Source organism: Mustela lutreola, chromosome 1, assembly GCF_030435805.1.
Source record: "Mustela lutreola isolate mMusLut2 chromosome 1, mMusLut2.pri, whole genome shotgun sequence".
NCBI classification, from domain to species: domain Eukaryota; kingdom Metazoa; phylum Chordata; class Mammalia; order Carnivora; family Mustelidae; genus Mustela; species Mustela lutreola.
Window position 1 is genome coordinate 107,330,035 of NC_081290.1, and position 22,772 is coordinate 107,352,806.

At 37.4% G+C, this 22,772-nt stretch overlaps 1 protein-coding gene across 7 annotated transcripts in view; it reads left to right on the top strand.

Annotated features, from left to right (window-relative positions):
- Window positions 1-22,772, top strand: part of PPP3CA (protein phosphatase 3 catalytic subunit alpha) — a 322,003-nt gene that overhangs the window by 190,612 nt on the left and 108,619 nt on the right. The window lies entirely within an intron of this gene.

Here is a 22,772-nt window from a genome sequence, read left to right on the forward strand (position 1 = left end):
ATAGCGTAGGAATAATTTTGAGGCTAGGGGCTTTGTGAGGTTTTTTGAATCCATTTTATTTAATAAAAATATAGATGTTTATTTAAACCATTATTGGCCATTAATAAAGAAAACTACCTTTCTGTTGACATTAGAAAGAAGGCCAGTCCTGGTCACGGACTCTAAAAAGCAAACAAAAAAACAAACAAAAAACCAGCTTCTGGTAAAAAGCCTGTCATAAACTAAACCTGTCTCTTTTGAGGGGAAGGGTTGCATTACTCTAAAATCCCTGATATCTTCTGATTTCATGTAGATCTGGATGAAATCTCTCACTTATCCTGAGTGGGAGGGGTAGGTCAGTGTGTGATGTGGGCAAAGAGAGAGGGAGAAACCACTGAGTCCTTAACTTAGGTCAGTGTGGTGAGGAAGAACACTGACTCCTGAATCAGGATTCCTGTATTCTATGAGCTAATCCATGGGTCCTGGGGGCCAGACTCCAGGCCTAGTCCATATCTCAGTCTGCTGTATGACTTGCTAGCCTTAGGAAACTCGGCCAGTTACCTAAAGCTCTCTGTGCCTTGGTTTCCTCATTGACATAATGGAGTTAATACCTTCCTTAGGGAGCTGTGAGGGTTGAATGAGCCAAACCCCCAAGTAAGCCAAACCAGCTCTTATTATAATGGTTTAAATTTCTTAACTATATTGAGCCTTAGTTTTTCCCATTCATAAAATGGAGGCTTTATGAATAGCATGAAGAATGAATAAAATGGATGATACTGATTAAAAGTACTTAGCAAATATTATGAGATGTGAAATAATTTTCAGCTGATAAAAAATGCTTTAATGAACTTGCATTCTCCATTGCATCAAATATTTAAGTAACAAAACTTTTACTATGTTTAGTAAATTGCAATTTATTTAGAAAGCAACAGATTTTGCTATTTATTTTTATTTTATTAGGTATAACTGATACCCAATATTATATTAGTTTCAGGTGTACAACACAGTGATTTGACATTTGTATACATTACAAAATGATCACCACAATAATGTCCAATAATGTTAATTACCATCTGTCACCTTACAAAGTTGATATAGTATTGTTAATTATATTCCCCCATGCAGTATATTACATCTCTATGGCTAATATATTTTATAACTGGAAGTTTATATTTCTTGATCCCATTCACCTATTTTGTCCACTCCAACCCCTGTCTTCGCTGACAACCATCAGTTTCTTCTCTGTCGCTATGAATCTGGGTCTTGTTTTGTTTGTTCGTTTTTTTTCAGATTTTATATATAAGTGAAGTCTTGTAGTCTTTCTCTACCTGACTTATGTCACTTAGCATAATATGCATAAGGTCCATCCATATTGCTCAGATGGCAAAATTTCATTCTTTTATATAGCTGAGTAGTATTCCATTGTGTATGTATGAAACACATCATCTTTATTCATTTATCAAGGAACATTTAGGTTATTTCCATATATTGCCTATTATAAATAATGCTACAATGGACATAAGGATGCCTATTTCTTTTTGAACTAGGGTTGTTTTGTTTTGTTTTGTTTTTCCAATAGATACTCAGTAGTGGATTGCTGGATCAGATGATAGTTCTATTTTTAGGGGTCTTTTTTGTTTTGTTTTGTTTTTTTTAAAGATTTTATTTATTTATTTGACAGAGATCACAAGTAGGCAGAGAGGCAGGCAGAGAGAGAGAGGAGGAAGCAGGCTCTCCGTGGAGCAGACAGCCCAGGACCCTGGGATCATGACCCAAGCCGAAGGTAGAGGCTTTAACCCACTGAGCCACCCAGGCGCCCCCTATTTTTAGTTTTTTTGTGGAACCTCCATACCATTTTCCATAGTGGCCGCACCAATTTACATTCCCACCAACAGTGCACGAGGGTTCTCTTTCCTCCATGTCCTCATCGACACTTGCTCTTTTTTTCTCATTTTGTTAATAGCCATTCTGACAGGTGTGAGGTGATATCTCATTATGGTTCTGATTTGTACTTCCGTGATGATTGAGCATCTTTTCATGGGCCTGTTTGCCATCTGTATGTCTTCTTTAGAAATATGTTTATTCAGGTTCTCTGCCCATGTTTTAATTGAATTGGTTGTTTTGGCTTGTTTTTGGTATGTATGAGTTCCTTATATATTTTGACTACTAGACCCTTATTGAGAATATGATTTGCAAAATCTCCCATTCAATAGTTTGCCTTTTTCTTTTGTCAGTGGTTTCCTTCACTGGGTAGAAGCTTTTCAGTTTGCTGTAGTCCCATTTATTTTTTCTCTGTTTCCCTTGCGTTTGGAGTCAGATGCAAAAATACATCACTAAGACCAATGTCAAGGAGCTTATTTCCTGTGTTTTCTTTTGGGAGTTGTATGGTTTTAGGTCTTACATTCAAGTTTTTAATCCATTTTGAGTTAATTTTTATATACGGTTTAAGATAGTGGTCCAGTTTCATTCCTTGGCATGTAGCTGTCCAGTTTTTTCAACACTATTTACTGAAGAGACTGTTTTCTTGCCTCCTATGTTATAAATTAATTGACTGTATATGCATGGGTTTATTTGGGTTCTCTCTATTCTGTTTTACTGACCTATATGTTTATTCTTATGCCAATACCATATTTGATTGCTACAGCTTTGTAGTATAGTTTGAAACCAGGGAGTATGATAACTGGTCTTGTTCTTTCTCGAGATTGTTTTGACAATTAAATTTTAGAATTATTATTTGTAGGTCTGTGGAAAATGTCATCAGAATTTTCATAGCAATTGCATAGATTCTGTAGATTGCTTTGTGTAGTATGACATTTTAACAATATTAATCCTTTTGATCCATGAAAACAATATCTTTTCATTTATTTGTATCTTCAATTTCTTTCTTCAGTGTCTTACAGTTTTCACTGTACTGATTTTTTACCTCCTTGGTCAAAATAATTCTTCGGTATTTTATTCTTTTTGATGCAATTATTAATGGGATTGTTCTCCTGATTTCTCTTTCTTATATTTTAGTTTTAGTGTACATAAATGCAACAGAATTTTATGCATTATTTTTGTATCCTGAAACTTTACTGAATTCATTTATTTGTTCTGATAGTTTTTTTGTGGAATCTTTAGGATTTTCCACATACAGTTTTTTGTCATCTGCAAATAGTGAAAGTTTTGCTTCTTTCTTTCCAGTCTTAATGTCTTTTTGTTTCTTTTCCTTGCCTAATTGCAGTGGCTAGCACTTCCAATACCGTGTTGAGTAAAAGTGGGGACAGTGAGCATTCTTATCTTATTCCTGATATTAGATGAAAATGTTTGAACTTTTCACTATTGAGTATGATATTAGCTGTGACTTTGTTTTATATATCCTTTATTTAGTTGAGGTACGTTCCTTCTATACCCATTTAAGAAAATATTGAGAGTTTTTATCATAAATGGATATTGAATTTTATCAAGTGCTTTTTAAGCATCTATTAAGATGATCAGATGATTTTTATCTTTCATTTTGTCAATGTGGCATATCACATTGATTGATTTGTGGACGTTGAGCCATCCTTACCTTCTTGGGATAGATCCCATTTGATCATGATGTATGATCGTTTTAAGGCATTGTTGAATTCAATTTGTAAATGTTTTCTTGAATATTTTTGCATCTGTATTCATCAGGGTTATTGGCCTGTAATCTTTCTTTTTTACCTTCCCTCTTTTCTTTCCTTCCTTCCTTCCTTTCTCCCTCCTTCTATTTCTTTTGGTGTCCTTTTTTGGTTTTGATATCAGAGTAATGCTAGCCTCATAGAGTAAGTTTAGAAATATTCCTTTCTCTTCAAATTTTTGGAAGAGTTTGAGAAGTGTAGATACATTATCTTCTTTGAATGTTTGGCAGAATTTGCTGTAAAGTTGTCTGGTCCTGGACTTTTTTTGGAGGGGGGAAATTTTTCATTACTAATTTAGTCTCCTTACTTGTAATTAGTTTATTCAGATTTTCTATTCTTTCTTCATTCAGTATTAGAAGATTTCTACATTTCTAGGAATTTATCCATTTCTCCTAGGTTGTCCAATTTGTTGGCACATAATTGTTCATAGTTGTCTTTTATGAGTCTTTGTATTTCTATGGTATCTGTTGTACTTCTCTTTTATTTCTGATTTTATTTATTTGAGCTTCTTTTTCTCTTGGTGAGCCTAGCTAAAGGTTTGTCATTTTTTTTTTTAACTTTTCAATGAATCAGCTGTTCATTTAATTGATTTTTTCTATTGTCTTTCTTAGTCTTTATTTCATGTATTTGCACTCTGACCTTTACCATTTACTTCTATTAACTTCAGGCTTTGTTTGCTCTTCTCCAGGTGTAAAGTTAAAATTTTTTTGAGAATTTTTTTTTTTTTTTTTAATTTCTTGAGGTGGGCCTGTATTGCTATGAACTTCTTTCTTAGAACCATGTTTGCTGCATCTGCTAGATTTTGGTATGTTTTATTTATGTTTTCATTTGTCTCTTGGTATTTTTTTATTTCTTCTTTGATTTTTTTTTCTATGACCCAGCAGTTGTTCAGTAATATATTTGTTTGTTTGTTTCATTTTTATGTATTTTTAATTTCTCTAGTTTTCTTTTTATAATTGATTTCTAGTTTAATACCATTGCGGTTGGAAAAGATGTTTGATATTATCTCAGTCTTCTTGAATTTATTGAGCCTTGTTTTGTGGCTTAACATGTGATCCTTTGTGGAGAATGTTCAATGTGCATTTGAGAAGAAAGTGTATTCTCTTCTTTTGGATGGAATGTTCTGTATACAACTATTATGTTCATTTGGTCTAATGTGACATTTAAGGCTGGTGTTCTCTCATTTATTTTCTGTCTTTGTGACCTATCCTTGATGTAAGTGGCATGTTAAAGTCCTTACTGTTACAGCTTTGCTGTCAGTTTCTTCCTTTAGGTCTGTTAAAGTTTGTTTTATGTTGTTCCTACAGTGGATGTGTAAATCTTTCTTTAGCACTAAGTTTAGATTTCTTTCATTTTCTTTTGTGTTTCTACTCTAAGTTTTAGTTTTATTGTTACTGTGAGGTTCACAAATATCATCCTATGTATATATAATGGTATATTTTAAGTAGATAGCAACTTAAATGTGAAGGCATTCCAAAACTCTGCATGCCTCCATACATTTTATGTTCTTGATGCCACATTTTACATCTGATTTTATGTCTCTTAAGTAATTATCGCAAATTTAGTTAATTTTACTACTTTTGTCCTTTAACCTTTTAATAGCTTTATAAATGCTTAATCTACTACCTTTACTATACATTTATCTTCTCCAGTGAGATTGTTACTTTTGTATATTTTCTTGTTATTAATTAGTACCTTTTCTTTTTGGCTTAAAGGAGTGTTTTTAACAATTCTTGTCAGTCCAGTTTAGTAGCAATGAACTTTTTTAGCTTTTGCTTGTCTGGAAAACGATTTCTTCTTCAATTCTGAACTGATAACCTTGCTGGCATAAGTATTCATGATTGGATTTTTTTTTTTTTTTTTTTTGCACTTTAATATATGATGACATTCTCTTCTAGCTTGCAAAGTTTCTGCTGAGAAATCAGCCAATAGTCTTATGGGGTTTTCCTTATACCCAGCAATTTGGTTTCTTTCCTATTGCTTTTAAGCTTCTGATATCTGATATCAGATATAAGCTTTGATATTTTAATTATAATATGTCTTGGTGTGGCAGTCTTTGGTTTTATCTTCTTTGAAACTCTCTGCTTCTTTGTCCTGGCTCTCTTTTTCTTTCTCTAGGTTAGGGAAGTTTACAGCCATTATTTCTTTGAAAAAGTTTTCTACCCTTTTTTCCGCTCTTCTCCCTCTGGCATCCCTCTAATGCAGATGCTCTTCTGCTCGATGTTGTTCCATAGGTCCCTTAAGTTATCTTCATTTTATAAATTCTTTCTTTCTTTCGGCTGCTTTGTCTGGGGGAGTTTTGTTGCCTTGAGTTCCTACATCACTGATCCATTCTTCTACTTTGTGCCATTGCTGTTGAACCCCTCTAGTGTATTTTTTCAGGTCAGTTACTGCATTCTTCAGCTCTGTGACTTCTGTTTGGTACTTTCTTATATTTTCTATCTCTTTATTTAAAGTTCTCACTGTGTTCATCTATTCTTCTTCTGGGTTTCATGAGCATCTTTATGACCCTTACTTTGAACTCTTTTTATTAGGTAGGTTACTTATCTCCATTTCATTAAGATCTTTTGCTGAAGTTTTCTCTTGTTTTCCCATTTGGAGCATACTTCTCTATTTCTTCATGTTGCTTGACTCTCTGTGTTTGTTTTTATGTATTAGGCCAAATAGCTACCTCTCTCAGTCTTGAAGGAATGGCTTTGTGTAGGTGATGAATCTTTTCTTCCAACCTTGCCCTAGCTCTTGGTTGGTCTCTTGAACCTTTGTGATTGTCTAAGCTGCCTGATTTATTCTTGATACATTGCCAATGTTGAAGGTGAGCTGAGACCTGTCAGTGTTGCAAATGGAGTCTCATTCGGCACCTAGTTTCAGACTGATTGGAAGCCAGACCCCCATGGAGCAGCTTTTCAAGTATGCAAATATATACAGTCCTGTGGGGTTGCGTTCCTCATCCTTGCTGACTTCCAAACCAGGTCTGAAGGTGTCACTTGGACAGAGATTGCAAGAACTGGGGCTCCGGTTGAGGGTATATGCTCCTTTTAGGGAGATCTTGTGCGTGAGGCCAAAGGAATGTGCAAGGGTGTGTCTTGTTGCTTACATTCTCTGGGAAACCTCCTTAGCCTCTAGATGTGTGGGAAACGTAAAGCCTGTCCCTCAGGTTGAAACTCCAGACAAAGTAAATAGGTCTTTTTCACAGGAAGTCTGGGTTCTGTTCTGGTCTGCAATCTGGAGTGCTGGCAGGGGTGGTGGGGGGGGGGGGCGGTAGGGGTGATTGTTCATGGGGTTGGCCTGCCAAGAACTGTCTTTCCGATTGCCATTCCTAGGTGGCGCTCATGATCTTCAGCCCCTTGATCAGGAGGGCCAAGTGATCAAGGAGCATGCCCTGTGTGGATTGCTGGCTTTAGCTAGAGAATGGAGTATATAGAGGGTAGGGACATGCTTACCGGTTTCAGAAAGGTGATGAGAAAGTGTGCCCACAGGTTTTAAGAATGCATCATGAGAGTGCCTTGTCTGTGCATGCACACCAGCTTTAGTCTGGGAGCAGGAGAATGCTATGACCATTCAGTCACCTGCCACCAGTCAGGGAGCAGGGGAGTGCTATAAGCACTGGTACTCTCCAGCTTTAGCAAGACAGTGAGATAGTGCTATGACCACTTGCCCCTGCCTGTCTCAGCAAGGCTAGGCAGGGTGCTGCCTCTCAGCTCCCCGATTTGAGCTACCAGGGAAGATGGAGCATGCGCAAATGGCATCTGCCAGCTTTTCTGATTCCAGAAGAGTTTCAGCTGCCCCCTATCCTTCCAGTGGATGCTTATGCATTAGCAAATGTATCTCTTTCATATATAGTCCTGGCACCTTTCAAACTGCCTTTTTTTTTTTTTTTTTTTTTTTTTTAAACTGGGTGTCTGGGTGAGTGAGACTATGTATGAGACCTCCAAAGGGGGAATCTCAGTGTCTTATAGCACCAACGGTTCCTTAGACTTAAGTCCAGTTAGTTTTTTTGAAGCCAGACATTTCAGGGGCTCTTCTCTCCCAGACAGATCCCAGGAGTGGAGGTAGGGCACCAATCCCTTGCTCTTCCAGGAGAAGTGCTGGACTGGTAGGTTCCTCCCCACTATGTGTCACTGTGCCAGGGGTGGGGTTTGAGGCCTAACCATGTCTCCATCTCTCTTACCGATCCAATGTAGTCTTTTTCTCCTTTGTTAGGGAGAACAGTTCCTTTAATTTTCAGATATATTTCAGAGGGACATGGTCCCTCTGAAGCTGTAGATTTGATGTGTCTGTGGGAGGAGGTGGGTTCGAGATCTCCCCTCACCACATCTTGTGGAAGTCCCCTGAAATCTTCAGTTTTCATTGTATCTGCTGATGTCGAGAGCTGAGAGGACACATAGAATGGCCAATATGAAGCTCCAGAATGGGTTCCTTACAAGAATTACTACCCTTATTTCCACCTGCAAGTGTTAACACAAACCTTTGCCATTCTCCATTTCCTTTGCTTTTTCTCTTGTTTTCATTTTGCTTCTTTACTCCCTCCTTCCTGCCTGCCCTCCCCTCCTCCCTCCCTTCTTTCCTTTTCTCTCTTCCCCTTTCTTCCAGTATTCACCGATTGACTCGTAGAGTTGACTGCTTCATTCCGAGATTATGTATTGAGCACTTAACTAAAGGAGATCACAGTAGAGGTGGCAGGTGAAGTCTCCGGAGCCCAGAGAATCTTGAGCTGTCATGGGACCACTTGTTTTAACTCCTGTCATGATTTCTCCCCACATATTTTATTTAATTACGATACAGTGCAAAGGCCCAAAGCCCCAAATATTGAAAATGAGAGGTGAGCCCCTTTAATGCACCATAGCTTTCAATACCCATTTTTCATTTGAACCTCCAAATGTTTCAAAAATGAAAAAATAATAATAATAAAAATAAAAACAAAACAAAACCCTCTAGTCTTAAGTAGGGTTTTTAAAAGTGTTTTTAAAGTATTTTTTCCTCTTCTCACCAGGCTCCCATTTGTGATCCATCTGAAATAACTATTTCCACATAACACATTCTCTGTTCACTGCTGATCTTCCCTAGAGCTGCTGCTGCTTCCCATGGGGAATATAGATGAGGCTGGTGAGGCACCGGGAGCCAGCCAGGGGACACTGAGATAATGACTCTTTGTCATCGTGAATAATTCTCTCAATTGGAATTCTCAGCAATTAACCAGGTTCTGGTGGTGCTTTTATTATTTTTTTTCTTCCCCTTCTTCGCATATATCTAGCTTTAATTGTTCATAGGATGCTTGTCACCCTGAAGCTTTTCCTGCAAAACAAAGAAGAAAACTTAACACAGTAATGTTATTTCACTAGTGGCCCTTCTCTCTCCATGATAATGTATATCAGTATCATTATTTAAATGCCCAGCCCAGAAGTTTAAGTTTAGGCACTTGTGGCTCTGAGATACTGATTGAAAATAGAACTGTCTGGAAATGAGTCATGAAAACTTGGGAGTTTGGGAGCCTGTCAAGGAACTGCTCAAGATTCATAAATGTTTTCTGAACTAAGGGGTAGAACTGTGTACAATTTTGATTTGAAAAATCAAGTAATTAGAGTGTCCCAAATCAATCACATTAAAAGAGAAGGAGAAGAGAATGTGGAATGAATTTCACATCCTCCAGGATGGGTTTCAGTGAACCCTATAATTATCCAAGTTGCTTCCCTTCTTCCAGATAAGAGATTGCTTAAATTAGCCTTAAGGTCTTTACTCACTGTGCACAGACACCGGTCATGTTTTCCTGGGGGCTGGCTTCCCTCTAGCATTTATTTCTACTCAAGGCACTAACATGCTTGCTGTCTCCTAGGCTTGAAACCAGGGAGTCCCTCTTGCTGCCTTCTTAGCCTCATCCCCTTCTGTAGGCTGCCACTAAGTCCTGCCATTTCTTTCTCACATCTTCATGCCACCCCTTCTCCTTGACCACTTCTGTTGCTTTCTTCCTGACACCGTATCTGGACTGCGACAAGTACAGAATGCCTTGACCTTCCCAAGGGATGAAATGCCTAGAACCTCCACAATTCAATCCCCAAGCTCATTGCTGGAGCTGACTGCTTTTTTCTCTACCTGTTGCAGTTTCCAGGAGGCACATTTGCATAAAGAAAAGTATTTCATTAGTGAGAGCCACTGAATATAGGACTCTGGCTTGGCGGGGGGGATACCCCAAAATCGCACAGAGAAGTAGAAGTACAGTGTCAGCTAACTACCTGCTTTTACAAATCGACCTCATAACTCTGTGCCCTAGAAAAATTAGAAATGAGAACATCTGCAGATCACTTGGGAAAAGTTGAAATTGTGAATGTTAAATCCGTGATTGCCAAGGGGCGATGGCACTTTCTGCCTATTTTGCTGGTACTTCGCCTCTTTCTCTTCGAATCCATTTTTTTAAAGTCTGTTAGATTACTTTTGCTAGCATACCATTTTGCATTCCTCGTCTCCTGTTTAAAAACCTGCAGTGAGTGACTCACCGTTAGTTATAGAAGTCAATTCATAGACCATAATAAAGAAGCTGGTTCCAGGTCTCCCACAATTTGGCCCCTACCCACCTATCTCCTGTTCTCCTTCATAAACCTTTCAGATCTCACCAAATTGATTTGTTCTTTGTCTCTGGAGTCTGTATTTTCCTATCTCTGCCTTTGTCTGCGTTTTCTTTAGACTAGCTCTGAAATCCGATTCTCTTTCTTTCATCTGTGCTGTGTCTGTGTTCTGGGCGTGGCCTGGGGGGCCTTGAGTGGTTGGAAAGGCCACCCTAGTTGAAATGTGGGAGAATTCCATGACATAAGCGAATGCCATGACTTCCATTATTAATGTGTATTGATACAAAAAGTAAATTGAATTAGGACTGAGGAGTGACCACACACTGAAAAGAACCACTCAGTAGTTCCATAATTGGAACCATTCTGTAATTGCTTATCTGTGGTAATCCTTCTTGCTGTCGTCAGGCACGCTTCATCCTTTCATACGAAACTCCACAGCTGGAGCCCAGAGCATCACTAGCATTAGATCGTATGGGTGTGAAACCTCACTCTGACTCCTAGCTGTTTAATCTTGGGCATAAAATTGAGTATAATAATGGTACTGACCTACCTAAATGGGTATAATAATAGGAAAATATGGGTATAATAATGGTACTCTAAGTGGATATGGTAATGGTACTTACCTACCTCGTAGGGTGGTTGCAAGGGTGGCAACAGTGTCCGGCACATGGTAAGAGCTCACTGAATATTAGCTGCTGCCGGTAGTATTAGTAGTAGTACTATATTATTAACTATGATTAATGTGAGCTGTTTTCTGATGAATTTGATATCTTTTCTTTCAGCATGTAGTTGACCACATTTAATTTTGAGTTACCAGGTATTTCCTGCTTTGAGAATGAAATCTATTTCAAGTTAAAATAAAAATTTATCTACTATTCCCTTAAGTAATAATGAGGCATTTAGTGCACTGAAGTATTTATGTGCTTCCCGAAGTGAGAACTTACAACAAAGAAATCATTTAAGCTTAACAATTCCTTATATTAGTCATGTAATTATCCCTTCTCTTAGAGGCCTGGGGCCAAATGGATCTGTTCCCAGGAGAAAGAAAGTATCTCTCCTGGCTGAACAAAGATTCGAGTATAAAAACCATCCACCCTCTGATCCATCGCTACCTCCTTGAATCTTGGAATGCCTGCCTCTCCCATGAGAAAGAAGAATGTGTGAGGTGGCAAAAGCAGAAGGGACCTTGGGTCTTTCTTGAAGTCAAGCTGAAGCCTAGGATGCAAAAAAAAATGCCCACCTGAGCTCTTCAAAATAAAAAGGCCCAATGGAGGTGCCCTACGCAGTGAACTTGCTCATCCATTCGTTCATTCTGACATCCATCCATTCTTCTATTATCCATTAAGATCATCAACCATGTGTTGAGCGCATGCCGGGTGACAAGCACTGGGCTAGGTATTAGATATTCAGAGAAAAAGAATGAGATTTATTTCTCTGGTTGAGATTAGGGAGGTGTGTGTTTGCATGCGTGTGTGTTAACATACCAAGTCAAATTAAATCTTAAAATATTTCTTCCGGGAATGAATATTTTCTGAAATGGATTTACATTTGTTAAACTCAATGCCAAGTGGAACAAATGCAATGCATGTTTAAAAAATCATAAAGTGGAAGCATTCGAACAGTTGAAGAGTCTCTTTTTGAGGCAAAGAAACCCAGCCAGAATTGGATCCATTGAGGACCAGGTGACTCTGGGCTAGGCCCCCACCAGCAACTTCTAAAATTCAGTCACTCTACGAAGCTCTGTGGTAAGGTGTTGGAATTTAAATGTTACTACTAGGCCCTATGATTGTTAGATGTATAGAAAATATTTTTATCGTCCGTAGCATAGCTTTAGAATAGTTCTCCCACCCATTCTCCCAGCCTGGGAAAAGAACCATTTCTAAATTCCTGTCTATTATAAGCCTCATTCTGCTGGATCTGGGGGACTAATTTAAGCTTTGATCCTGTCTATAATAGTTTTCGAGTTGGAATTATGTTCCTGGGTGTGTGATTTTGAGTTTGAAAATTTTCTTTTGTTTATCCACTGGTAACGTCTCTGAGGTTTGTACAGAACAGCAAATACTAGTTCAACATCGTAAACTTTTCCTTACTAACTCGTCTGACCATTTACAATTCTTAAAGTACTCTGACAACAAAATAATTTGGAGAGAAGGAAAAAACTACTTCTTCTTCAAAACTGGAAAATAGGCAAGCAGGATTCATGTTACGGATGAAATATACAAGTAAATATGGTGCTTCATAAAAAATTGAGTTAGTCCCATTGTTAGGAAGAAAATTTCCTTCTTGTGACTTGCAGTTTTTTTTTTTTTTTCTGTTAAAAGTGGCCATGAGTTTTATTTAATAATTTCTACCAAAGAGCAGCAGAGAAGGCCAAGTATGTCCCAGACTGTTCTAGTATTAAAAACCGAGCTGTTCTGGTAACTTGAAGACATGGCAGCCAGCATGCCCGAGCACAGTGGTTCTCTTCAGTGTGGTCTTGAGACTATGTTTCTGGAATATGCTTGTCTTTGTTGACTTAAGCCAGTTGGGAGGAGGTCATCAAAGAGGTAAAACATTCCTTTTTGTTAGCTAGGTGAGGTGTGGGTATTGTGTGGTTCTTCCAAATCAAGAAGAATGCCTGGTTGAGAGCTAATAGGATCCTTAGTTCGTTTTCTAATTGGAAGCCCTAATTAAGCTCTGACAAGATCTCTCTCTGTTGATGTTTTGACACTCTCTCTGTTGACCCGACTCTTTGTTCAGAGATCCTTTAGCAGCTAAACAAACAAATGTGGGACTAAGACTAGAATTTTATAGTCCATGTGCTCAAGATATGATTGTCATGCCACTAATGGACCGTATCTGCAGATCTTTTGCTGTATGTGTGATGTTGAAATGAATGTTGTTTTTTTTAAAAATAAAGAGACATAGGGGATGCTCCTTTTAATTGGTACAATAACATGCTTTGTTTAGGTTCCATATTGAGGAGAAGCCTGAATTCTTTCTCATAATGCCTGCTTCCCTCAAACCCACACACAGAGCTCTGCACAAACACGTCAGTCCCCTGTCCTGCCCAAAACCCTTTAGTAACTTCTCTTTGCCCTTTGGATAGAATCCAGACTCCCTATAGCCCCGAGTAACCAGAGGGCTGTTTTCTTCTTCAGCCTCCTCGGAGCTTTTACCCCTAACTCTCCTTGCCCTCACCTTACCAGATACTTTATATTACACAGGATTTGTTAAGCTCCCCTTAAACCCAGATAAGACTTAAATGTCACTCCTGTGGAATTCTTTCCTTATCCACAGAAGCAAGCACTCTTCTGACGTCACACTCTTCCCCTTGGTGAGACTGGAGCACTTTAATGTTCTTTTAATAAAGCGTTTGGTGCCTGTTGTCTGTGTTCCTTTCTAGACTTTCTGCTTATTCACTGCAAAGAACGGACTATATCCATCTGTCTTTGTATCTCTCTCTAGTGTGTAATACTGTGTCTGCCCCATGGTCCGTTATTTTAAATATTTGCCGGTTGACTGCTAAAGAAAAAAAGTGGTTTAAGTACTTATTACATGATGGAGAAAACTGTTTTTAGTAGAAGTTAATGCTTGAACTACATTTATGCGATTTATTTTCTGTTACATAATCTGGATTCCCAATATTTACTTTCTTTAAATTATATGTAATATTTATAACAGTATTGTAATATTCTCTGATTTATGAAGTAAAATAACTTCATTAAGCACAGACGACATTAGAATGTGATCATTAGACAGTCTGAACTAACAATTTTTAAAGAGTTCTCATAAAAAAAAAATAAAGAGTTCTCATGAAAGGAAAAATCCTTTTTAAGCATCCAATAGCATTATAGATGTTTTATTATACTTTTCAACAGTTGTGCTGGTAATTCTCTGTTATTCTTACCTATTCCTTATATAGCTCCAAACAACCTCTACTAATATAGCTCATCCTTGATCAAAATATTATATGCATTTTCTAAGTATTTAATTACATTTTTAAGCATCTACTTGAACATTGATTTGTCCAGTCAGTGCTTATTGAAAAAAATAAGGAATGAATGAATGAATTTTAAAAATTTCAATACTAAGTTTAGGTTATGCATATTTATGAAGAATATAAAATATTACCTCTAACTTCTAGAAATATTTGAAAAATACTTTTAAGGTTTGAATTTTCAATAGTTCAAATGCCCTGCATTCTTCTAGTTATGCTGGATAAGGTTTTGCTATATTATATTTCCTAAATACTAGAATATTTGAATATATGTAGAAAAATATAAAACTTGGGCTTAGCTAAAGTTTGGGAATAATCTAGAACTCCTTCCTTGGTATAGAAAATAGAGAGTAAACATTTCTGTGTGGAAATGTATCTTTTGAACCTCATCAAGATAAATGGGGTAGAAGAGTATGTGGTCTGAGCAGTATTGTTCAGCCTTTATATTCAAATCCTAACTAAAGGTCCACTGTAATGGTACAGGGGTCTACAGTGGAGTAGCTAGCACTCCATAGAAAGCTACTGATGTTAAAAATAAAGTCACATCATTCCAAAGTCTTCTTGTAAATTTAAATTTTGTATTATTGTAGTTAGGTATAAGCATGTCAGACTTTAATTATAGATTTCTTTCTCTCTCTTTTTAAACAAACCTCTGTGGACTACTCACAACATATAGCTTAATCGGTTAGACCTGGAAGATACACAATTGGAAAAGGTATAACATTGGTGCCTGGGTGGCTCAGTGGGTTAAGCCTCTGCCTTCGGCTTGGGTCATGGTCTCAGGGTCCTGGGATCGAGCCCTGCATTGGCTCTCTGCTCAGTGGGGAGCCTGCTTCCCCAACCCCCCCCCCCGCCCCTCTCCGCCTGCCTCTCTGCCTACTTGTGATCTCTGTCAAATAAATGAATAAAATCTTAAAAAAAAAAAAAAAAGAAAGAAAAGAAAATGGCATAATAACTCTTCTTAAGGACTGGGATTCTAGGGAACCTAAATGTTTCCCCGAATAATGTCATGTGCCATGATAAACACCAAAAATTTAATGAAAAGGAAAATATTATGAGAATGGCCAAGTGGATGTGATTAATGTGAATTTGTAGAATCAGAGAATGCTCTATAGAGAAGAAGGTAGTTGAAGGTTGAATTCTGTTGAACAAACAGGTTAAGGGGGAGACAGAATATTCCAGGTAATAGAACTACTGGAGCAAATAACAGTGTTGTGTTCAGGGAATGGGACCATCCAGTGATAACAAATTATAGGAGGTTGGCAGGTGTGAAAAGAGAGTTGAAATTTACCTCCAGCAGAAATTCTTATCATTTCACTTCTGAAACTTTTCCCATTGAAGAGATTATACTCATATTTCCTTTATGTTTCTGTGTTTTTCTCTTTAAACAGATTGTTTAAAAAACTTTTTTCCAGAGCTTTGGTGAAATTAGTTGATGCATTGTCCTTACTTACCTACATTTACTCAGTTTGTGGTAACTATTTAGACTCTCTCTATTTCGCTTCTCTACTGCTTTATTAAATATATAATAGCATATGCAGTGGTTTATTTAGCAGTATCTTAACTTTAGTAAAAAGTATTTTGGTTCTAGTGAGTTAATGAAAAAAAATGATAGATCTCACCTGCTCTATGAATCTTTAGCATTATATTCTAATAGTGATAATAATAGTTACATAAAGAGCTGTATTCTCAAAGTAATTTAGTACGTGTTCTCTCAATGACTAAATGAGAAAAAACAGGGTAGGAGTTCACTTCATTTAGTGAATGAGAAACATGGAAGTTAGAGGTATTAAGTTAGAGGTATTTCACATATACAAAGCTGCCTATAGATCTTCCAGAATTTTGAAGCACACAGAAGACTCAACAGCTTCTAGGGGTATAAACACAGAACCTGGGCATATCCTCAGACAGTCAGACCTAAAGAAGAACTCATTAACTTCTAGAAGTGGCTGCTAAGTATAATATTTTTGACCTTGGGATCTGAATAAATATGGGCCTATTCTGAATCTTTCTCCTCCGTGTAAAGTTCTGATGATCTTACTCTCTCTGTTTCAGTCTTTGTATGGTGTAGTTATGGTGGAAGTGTGCCATTATCACTCTACCCAAAATAATAATATGGATAGTATAGGCTAGAGGTCAAGAGCACAGACTCTGGTCCTCTGCTTGAAAGCAGAGGTCTTGCTTTCAGGTCCTGGCTCCACCACTAGAATTGTGACTTTCGGATCACTTACTCTCTCTCTCCTAACCTTAGCTTACTTACCTTTAAACTGAAGTAAGAGTTGTATGTGGGTAATAGGGTTATTGTAGAGTTGAAATATGGTAATCTACAGAAAGATGTTACTACAGGGTTTTGAATGTGGGAAACTGAATAACCTAGCCATTGTTAGAAAATGATCTAATGAGATCACTGAAGTCATCACAAGCTACTTGAGGTCTAAGTTATGCTTTAGTAGCTGTACCTGATAACTTGTCAGTGTTTGATAGGCTTGAAGAATGTTTGAGGAATTAAAATGTTTGTAGAATAAAGATATTAGGATTCAGTTTCCTCTGCTCAGTTCTTAACTATTGATTAGAGAAAATCCTGTCAGTTGAGATACAGAGGAACACCTGACTGCTTGGATTTTTAATGCTTACCACTTAAAGGGTGTGAAAGACAGGAGAGAAGACAAAACAAACATTGCTATTGTGTTGGTCCTGATATCAAACTTGTAACTTCTAGCAAAAATCTTTCATTTTGGTTAATGTTTGACTTTCTCGTTTCCCGGAGGTTGCATTAACACAGGATTTCCAATGCTAATCTTTTAGTTACACAAGCTCAAGAATGAAACCAATTCCTCTTTTTAAAAAAAATTTCTGTTTAATACATGAGTGTTTGGTTTATAACCTGGGTACATAGGTGTGGTATATCGGACAGCAATGTTTCCTAGAACAGGTAAATAATATAGGCAAGTCTGTGAAGCCAAAGTCGCTGTTCAGCCTGCATTCAGTTCCCATTGCTGCTTTAAATGCAGTTAAAGGCAGATATTGCCTTACACATACTGTGTTCAAAAACTCCTATATATGGGCACCTGGGTGCCTCAGTCATAAAGCGTCTGCCTTGGGCTCAGGACATGATCTCAGGGTCCTGGGATCAATCTGCATCTGGTTCCAGGCTCAGCACGGGGTCTGCTTCTCCCTCTACCCACCACCCTGCTCCCCGAAGTTGTGCATGCACTCTGTCTCTCTCTGTCTCTCACACAAATAAATAAAATCTTTTAAAAAAAAATGTTACAGATATTCCTAATTCAATTTTATCTACTTTTGTCTTAGATAACTTTTAGAACTGTTAACAATTTGTAAGTGCTTGTGGTTTCAAAGATATAAAATTGTAGCCGTTTCAATAGCAATATTTTCAAAAGTACCAATTTCTGAAAATCAACTTTTTCTTCACTTACTCAAAGAGACACGTTAAAAAATTTATCTTGTTGAGTGAGGCAATGTATTCATGAAGAAATTAAGAGCCATTGCTATGATAGGTTGCTTTCAAAAAATCTGAATAAATTATGCTTAATTTTTCTTTCTAATTTCGAGTTTGGCAACAGGATTTCCTGAAAGAGTCACCAATTTTACTTCTTTTAACAAATATACACTATTTATTTATTTATATATTTAAAGATTTTATTTATTTATTTGACACAGAGAGAGACAGTGAGAGCAAGAACACAAGCAGAGGGAGTGGGAGAGGGAGAAGCAGGTTTTCCACTGAGCAGGGAGTCTGATGTGGGGCTCGATCCCAGAACCCTGGGGTTATGCCCTGAGTCGAAGGCAGATGCTTAATGACTGTGCCACCCTGGTTCCCCAAATATACACAGTTTATAAGTAATATGACATCTTAGTAGGAACCTTCCATCTTTACCTGTCAGAGAGACTTATCCTCTGTTTTCTCCTGGGCCTGATGATGCAGTTACCATTGAGATGGAAGACATGCCCAGGCACCAGGCTCCCTGGAACCATGGAAAGTGCTATCAGAATTCAGAAGTGACAGTCCAATTGCTTACTTCTTACCTTTAAAATGTGTATGTTAATTTGATTGGAATGCAGTCAACAGAAACAACTTACTGATTCTGCCCTATGAATAGGATATCAAGAGAGTGATAGCTCTAAGAAAGTCATTATTTGTAAATAGAAAAAAAACATAATAGAAAACATAAATAATGTTCCTTTCCATGCTGTCCGAAATTCCTCTTTGGAAAGATAAATTAGCTTTCATGATCAAGACATTTAATAAATTAACAAACAGAGTAGCTAGGGCAACTGAGTTAAATGTTTAGAAATAATTCCATATGAAAAGAAGAGAGACTATATAATGTGACAGATTGTGTTATGGAATGAATATTTGTATCCCCTGTCTTCCCAAATCTGTATGCTGAATCCGTAAGGCCCAGTAATGATGGTATTTGGAGATGAGAGGTAAGCAGAGTGAGATGAGGTCGTGAAGGTGGGCTCCTTTTGATGGGATTAGTCACTTTCTGAGAAGAAAGGAGAGGTACCAAGTTAGCTGGTCCTTGATCTTGAACTTCCAGTTTCCAGAGCTGTAAAAAATAAATCTCTGTTGTTTGAGCCACCCAGTCTATAAGATTTTATTATGGAAACCCATGCTGAATAAGACAAATTGAAAAATGGGAATATATATCATGATAAAATTATTAAAACCTTTGCATTTAAGGAGTCTGATAATTCATAAGTCATATTCTTTCTCAGCTGTTATTTCTATTTCATATCTAGCCTTAGAGGGAACTTTTTTTTCCAGGTGTGTCTTAAAAATCCTGTATGACCTAAGTTTTCTGTATCATGATAAGATTTAACTCCATGTATTTCGGTAGTAATGGTGGCCTTTGATGTATCCTCAGGGAAAATCTTGTTCTTTTGTTTATATCTTGGATGATGGAATTGAGGTAAGCATCTTAAGAAGGGGGTTTTATTGCCTGCAATATACCCAGAATCACCAAAATTACCTGATTTTGTCTATTTTGTGCAAAAACATGGAGCTTAGTAGAAGACACCAAGTTACTTAACTTACTAGATTTTGAAAATGTCCATCTACCCTTATAAGGACTAAAGACCTGTGACTACTTGGAACAATAATTCAGTTACTTTTAATCTTGTAGTTTTTAAAATGAGAAATACTAGCTATTTGATGGCTCATGCTGTTATTAGCTTCAGTGGAAAAATAACACAGTATGTGGATCTGTGATTTGAGTCTGTAAATGTGTGTGTATGTGTGTGTGTGTGAGCATGTATGTGCTTATTTAGTGTGTGGATCAAGTGTAGGAGGGTATCAAGAGGAAAAAGGGGGCAGTTGTAACAAACGAATTGAGTATATTGCAGTTTTAAAAGAATAGCTCTTGGAAACAATCCAGATTGTTCCAGCTTCAAGTAGCCAAGGAAATAATATCTGTGAATTACCTGTATGCCAACATTCTTATATTATATTTCAATGGACTCAGCTTTTTCTCCTCAGTGTAATAGGAACTCTGTGTCTTTTTTTAGTTAGTGGCCTTTGATATTCTCAGATAAAAGGCATCCGTCTGAATTCTTTGATCATAGACGATAGCATGGCAGTAAACTCTCACTCATGGCAACTTTGAATAATGCTCCTATTTTTCAAATTCTTTTAAAATTATTTAATAATACAGTAATTTTTTTGGTGTAAAGGAAATTAAGCCAGAGTTTAATTGCATGCTCTGGATAAAACTGAGGAATTGAGAAATTGTTGGCCAGAAAAGAAAAACTCTGAATTCTAAAATCTAGCACCTTCTCAGTTTTTGACTATTCACTGTATTTATTTAATTTGCAAAGAGTCCAATGGGAATCGCCTGTCTTTAGGAGAAATCGGAGTTCAAGGCTTAGTCTACTACCTACTAGTTGTATGCTCTGCACTAATTATTTAGCCTTTTGGGGGGTTATTTATTTATTTATTTGAGAGAGAATGCATGCACACACTGGGGGAGGGAGAGAAGCAGACCACCACCACCACCACCCCCGCTCTGCTGAGTGCAGCGCCCCTCACAGGACTCCAGGTGGGGCTTGATCTCAGGACCTCGAGGTGATGACCTGAATCAAAATAACCAACCGAGCCACTCAGGTGCCTCTAATTACTATACTTTCTGTGTTCTGAATCACATTTCTTAGTTCATCCTTTGTAAACAGAGAATAGCACTGACCTTTGGGGTTGTTGTGAGGAGTATGAATGACATGAATTATCTGGCACATTGCCTGACATGCAGAGACACTTGGTAAATGGTGGTTCTACTGAAGAGCTCTTACCCAATCTCAGCGACTCTGAGGTATATTTGGACGAGTCAGAGAAGATGGATTTCATGCTCTTAGGAGCTTTGAGGAGGAGCAGAGATGAAAACACAGAAAATACATATATGTAGGTGACAATATCCCAGTTTTAAATGTGAAAGAAAAACTTCCTAAATTTGAACTCTCCTAAATTTGGATTCATGATACTTAGATCTGGATGAGGTAAAATGTGAAGCATGGCTCAAAGGGATATGATTAGCATTAACATAATATTCTTTTATGAATTTAAGTTCAGAGCTTGTAAGCAAAATGCTTTTATATAGACTCACCACAGCCAGAATCTTCACATATTTTTTATAGTTTGTAGCAATGTGTGAACTTCAAAGAAATAGCATATTATTGGTTTTTAAATATTTCATATTTTTTTCATTCATTTACATGGATATTTCTATCATTTGGACAGATGATAAATGTTTTCCAGTAACATTTATAGCTAAATGTTAAGAGAGATGCTTAAGTAATTCAGTCATTTAGTTTCCTTAAGGTAGTTTTTTTTTTATAATACTATTTATACAGCAGTATTGTTCACAATATGTGTGTGTCACAATCTGTGAGGCATGAAAGCGATTTTTGTTTATCAATCCAGTCTTTTTTTAATTTAATGCAAAAGACTGGAATAAGAAAGAAAATACTAGGGTATATCATACAAAATAAGGGGAAGTATCTATAAAGCTTTTGCTCCCTTGTACATATGTATATTTGTAGTGGTTTATGATGTCAAATATATTTCTAACCTTGGTTTGTGATCAAAGGATTTTAAGAAAATACTGCCTACAGCACAAGACCTTTCACAGAATTCCCATTGTTCAGAGAGATGACATAGGGAACATTCTGAAAAAACTTTCTTTAAATATGGATAGTCAACCTCAGGGACTATCTAGAAGTTGATCAAAGTCTGCTAAATAGAATATTCATTTTTCTATTTAGTTGAGAAATAGTTACTGAGCATTTACATTTCTAGGATAGGGACAGAATTGATAAACAGGTAGTGTATGCCCTTAATAATGTCATCATCTGCACAGTGAGTTGCTTTATGGATACAAGTCACAAGGCAGTAACTACTGACACAGGTATTAAAGGACAAATAGGAGCTTACTGGGCACATAAGGGGTTGATGGAGAGGGCATTCCAAGCAAAGGAATAATGAGGTCGAAGGAGGAGAGAGATCTTGAGCTTGGTACGTCTAGAAAACTATTCAGGCTGTAGGCAGATGCCAGGAATGAGGTTGGAAAGTTTGGCTGGGGAAAGTCTCATACTCTAAGGATAAGTAGTTTAAACTTCATGATGTACAGATACTCCAAAGGGAAATTACTTGATTAAATATGGTGTGTGTGTTATTATGTGTATTCACTTGGGCATTGCTGGGAAGATAGTACTGGAGGGAGTGAGACTGAAGGCAGAAATCCAACTAAACTGACATGAGAATGGTCCAGATGAAGACCTGAATCAAGACAGATAGTGGCCCAGGTAGTGAGGGTCAAGAGGATGGGATTTAGTGGAATATTTAAAAGTTGGTGTCTGAAGAAGGAAGTGATGGGTAGAGAAACTTGGGATGGTTTTCAGCGTTCTGGTTTATGTGACTCGATAAGTGGTGCTGTTCCATCTGAGGTAGAATGTATGTATGGAAGATAATGAATTCATTTGTGTGAGAAGACAATGGATTCATTTTAAAGAAATCTTATGTGATACCCAAGTAGAGTTGGCTGCTGTGTATGTGTTTCTCTGGAGGTCAGCTGAGAGATCTGGTTTAGAGCTGCTGCTCAGGAATTATCAGTATATAGGCAGCAGCAAGATCATGAAATTGGGTAGATTACTAAGAGAAGGCTAGTAGAGGGGTATTGACAAAGCTGCGTATAATGCCTGCATTTAAGGAATCATCAAAAGAAAAGGCATAGAGAAGTTTGAGAAGTATGGCTAGAAAAGTAAGTATAAAAACTACTATAAACTGAACGCTTGTGTCCCACCAACCCCAAATTCATATGTTGAAACTTCCTGCATTGTGATGATGTTTGGAGGTGGAGCCTTGGGTAGAATTAGGTCACGAGTGGGATTAGTGCTCTTACAAGAGAAGTCAGAAGGCACTCTTGCCCCCTTCTCCTATATAAGGAAACAGATGGCTGTCTTCATGAGCCAGGAAATGGCCCTTCACCAGACACCAAATCTGTTAGTGGCTTAAATCTGGAGGTGTCTTGAGCTTAGATTTCTTAGCCTTCAGAACCAGGAAAAGTCAGTTCGTGTTCTTTGCAAGTCACCTAGTCTTGGTGT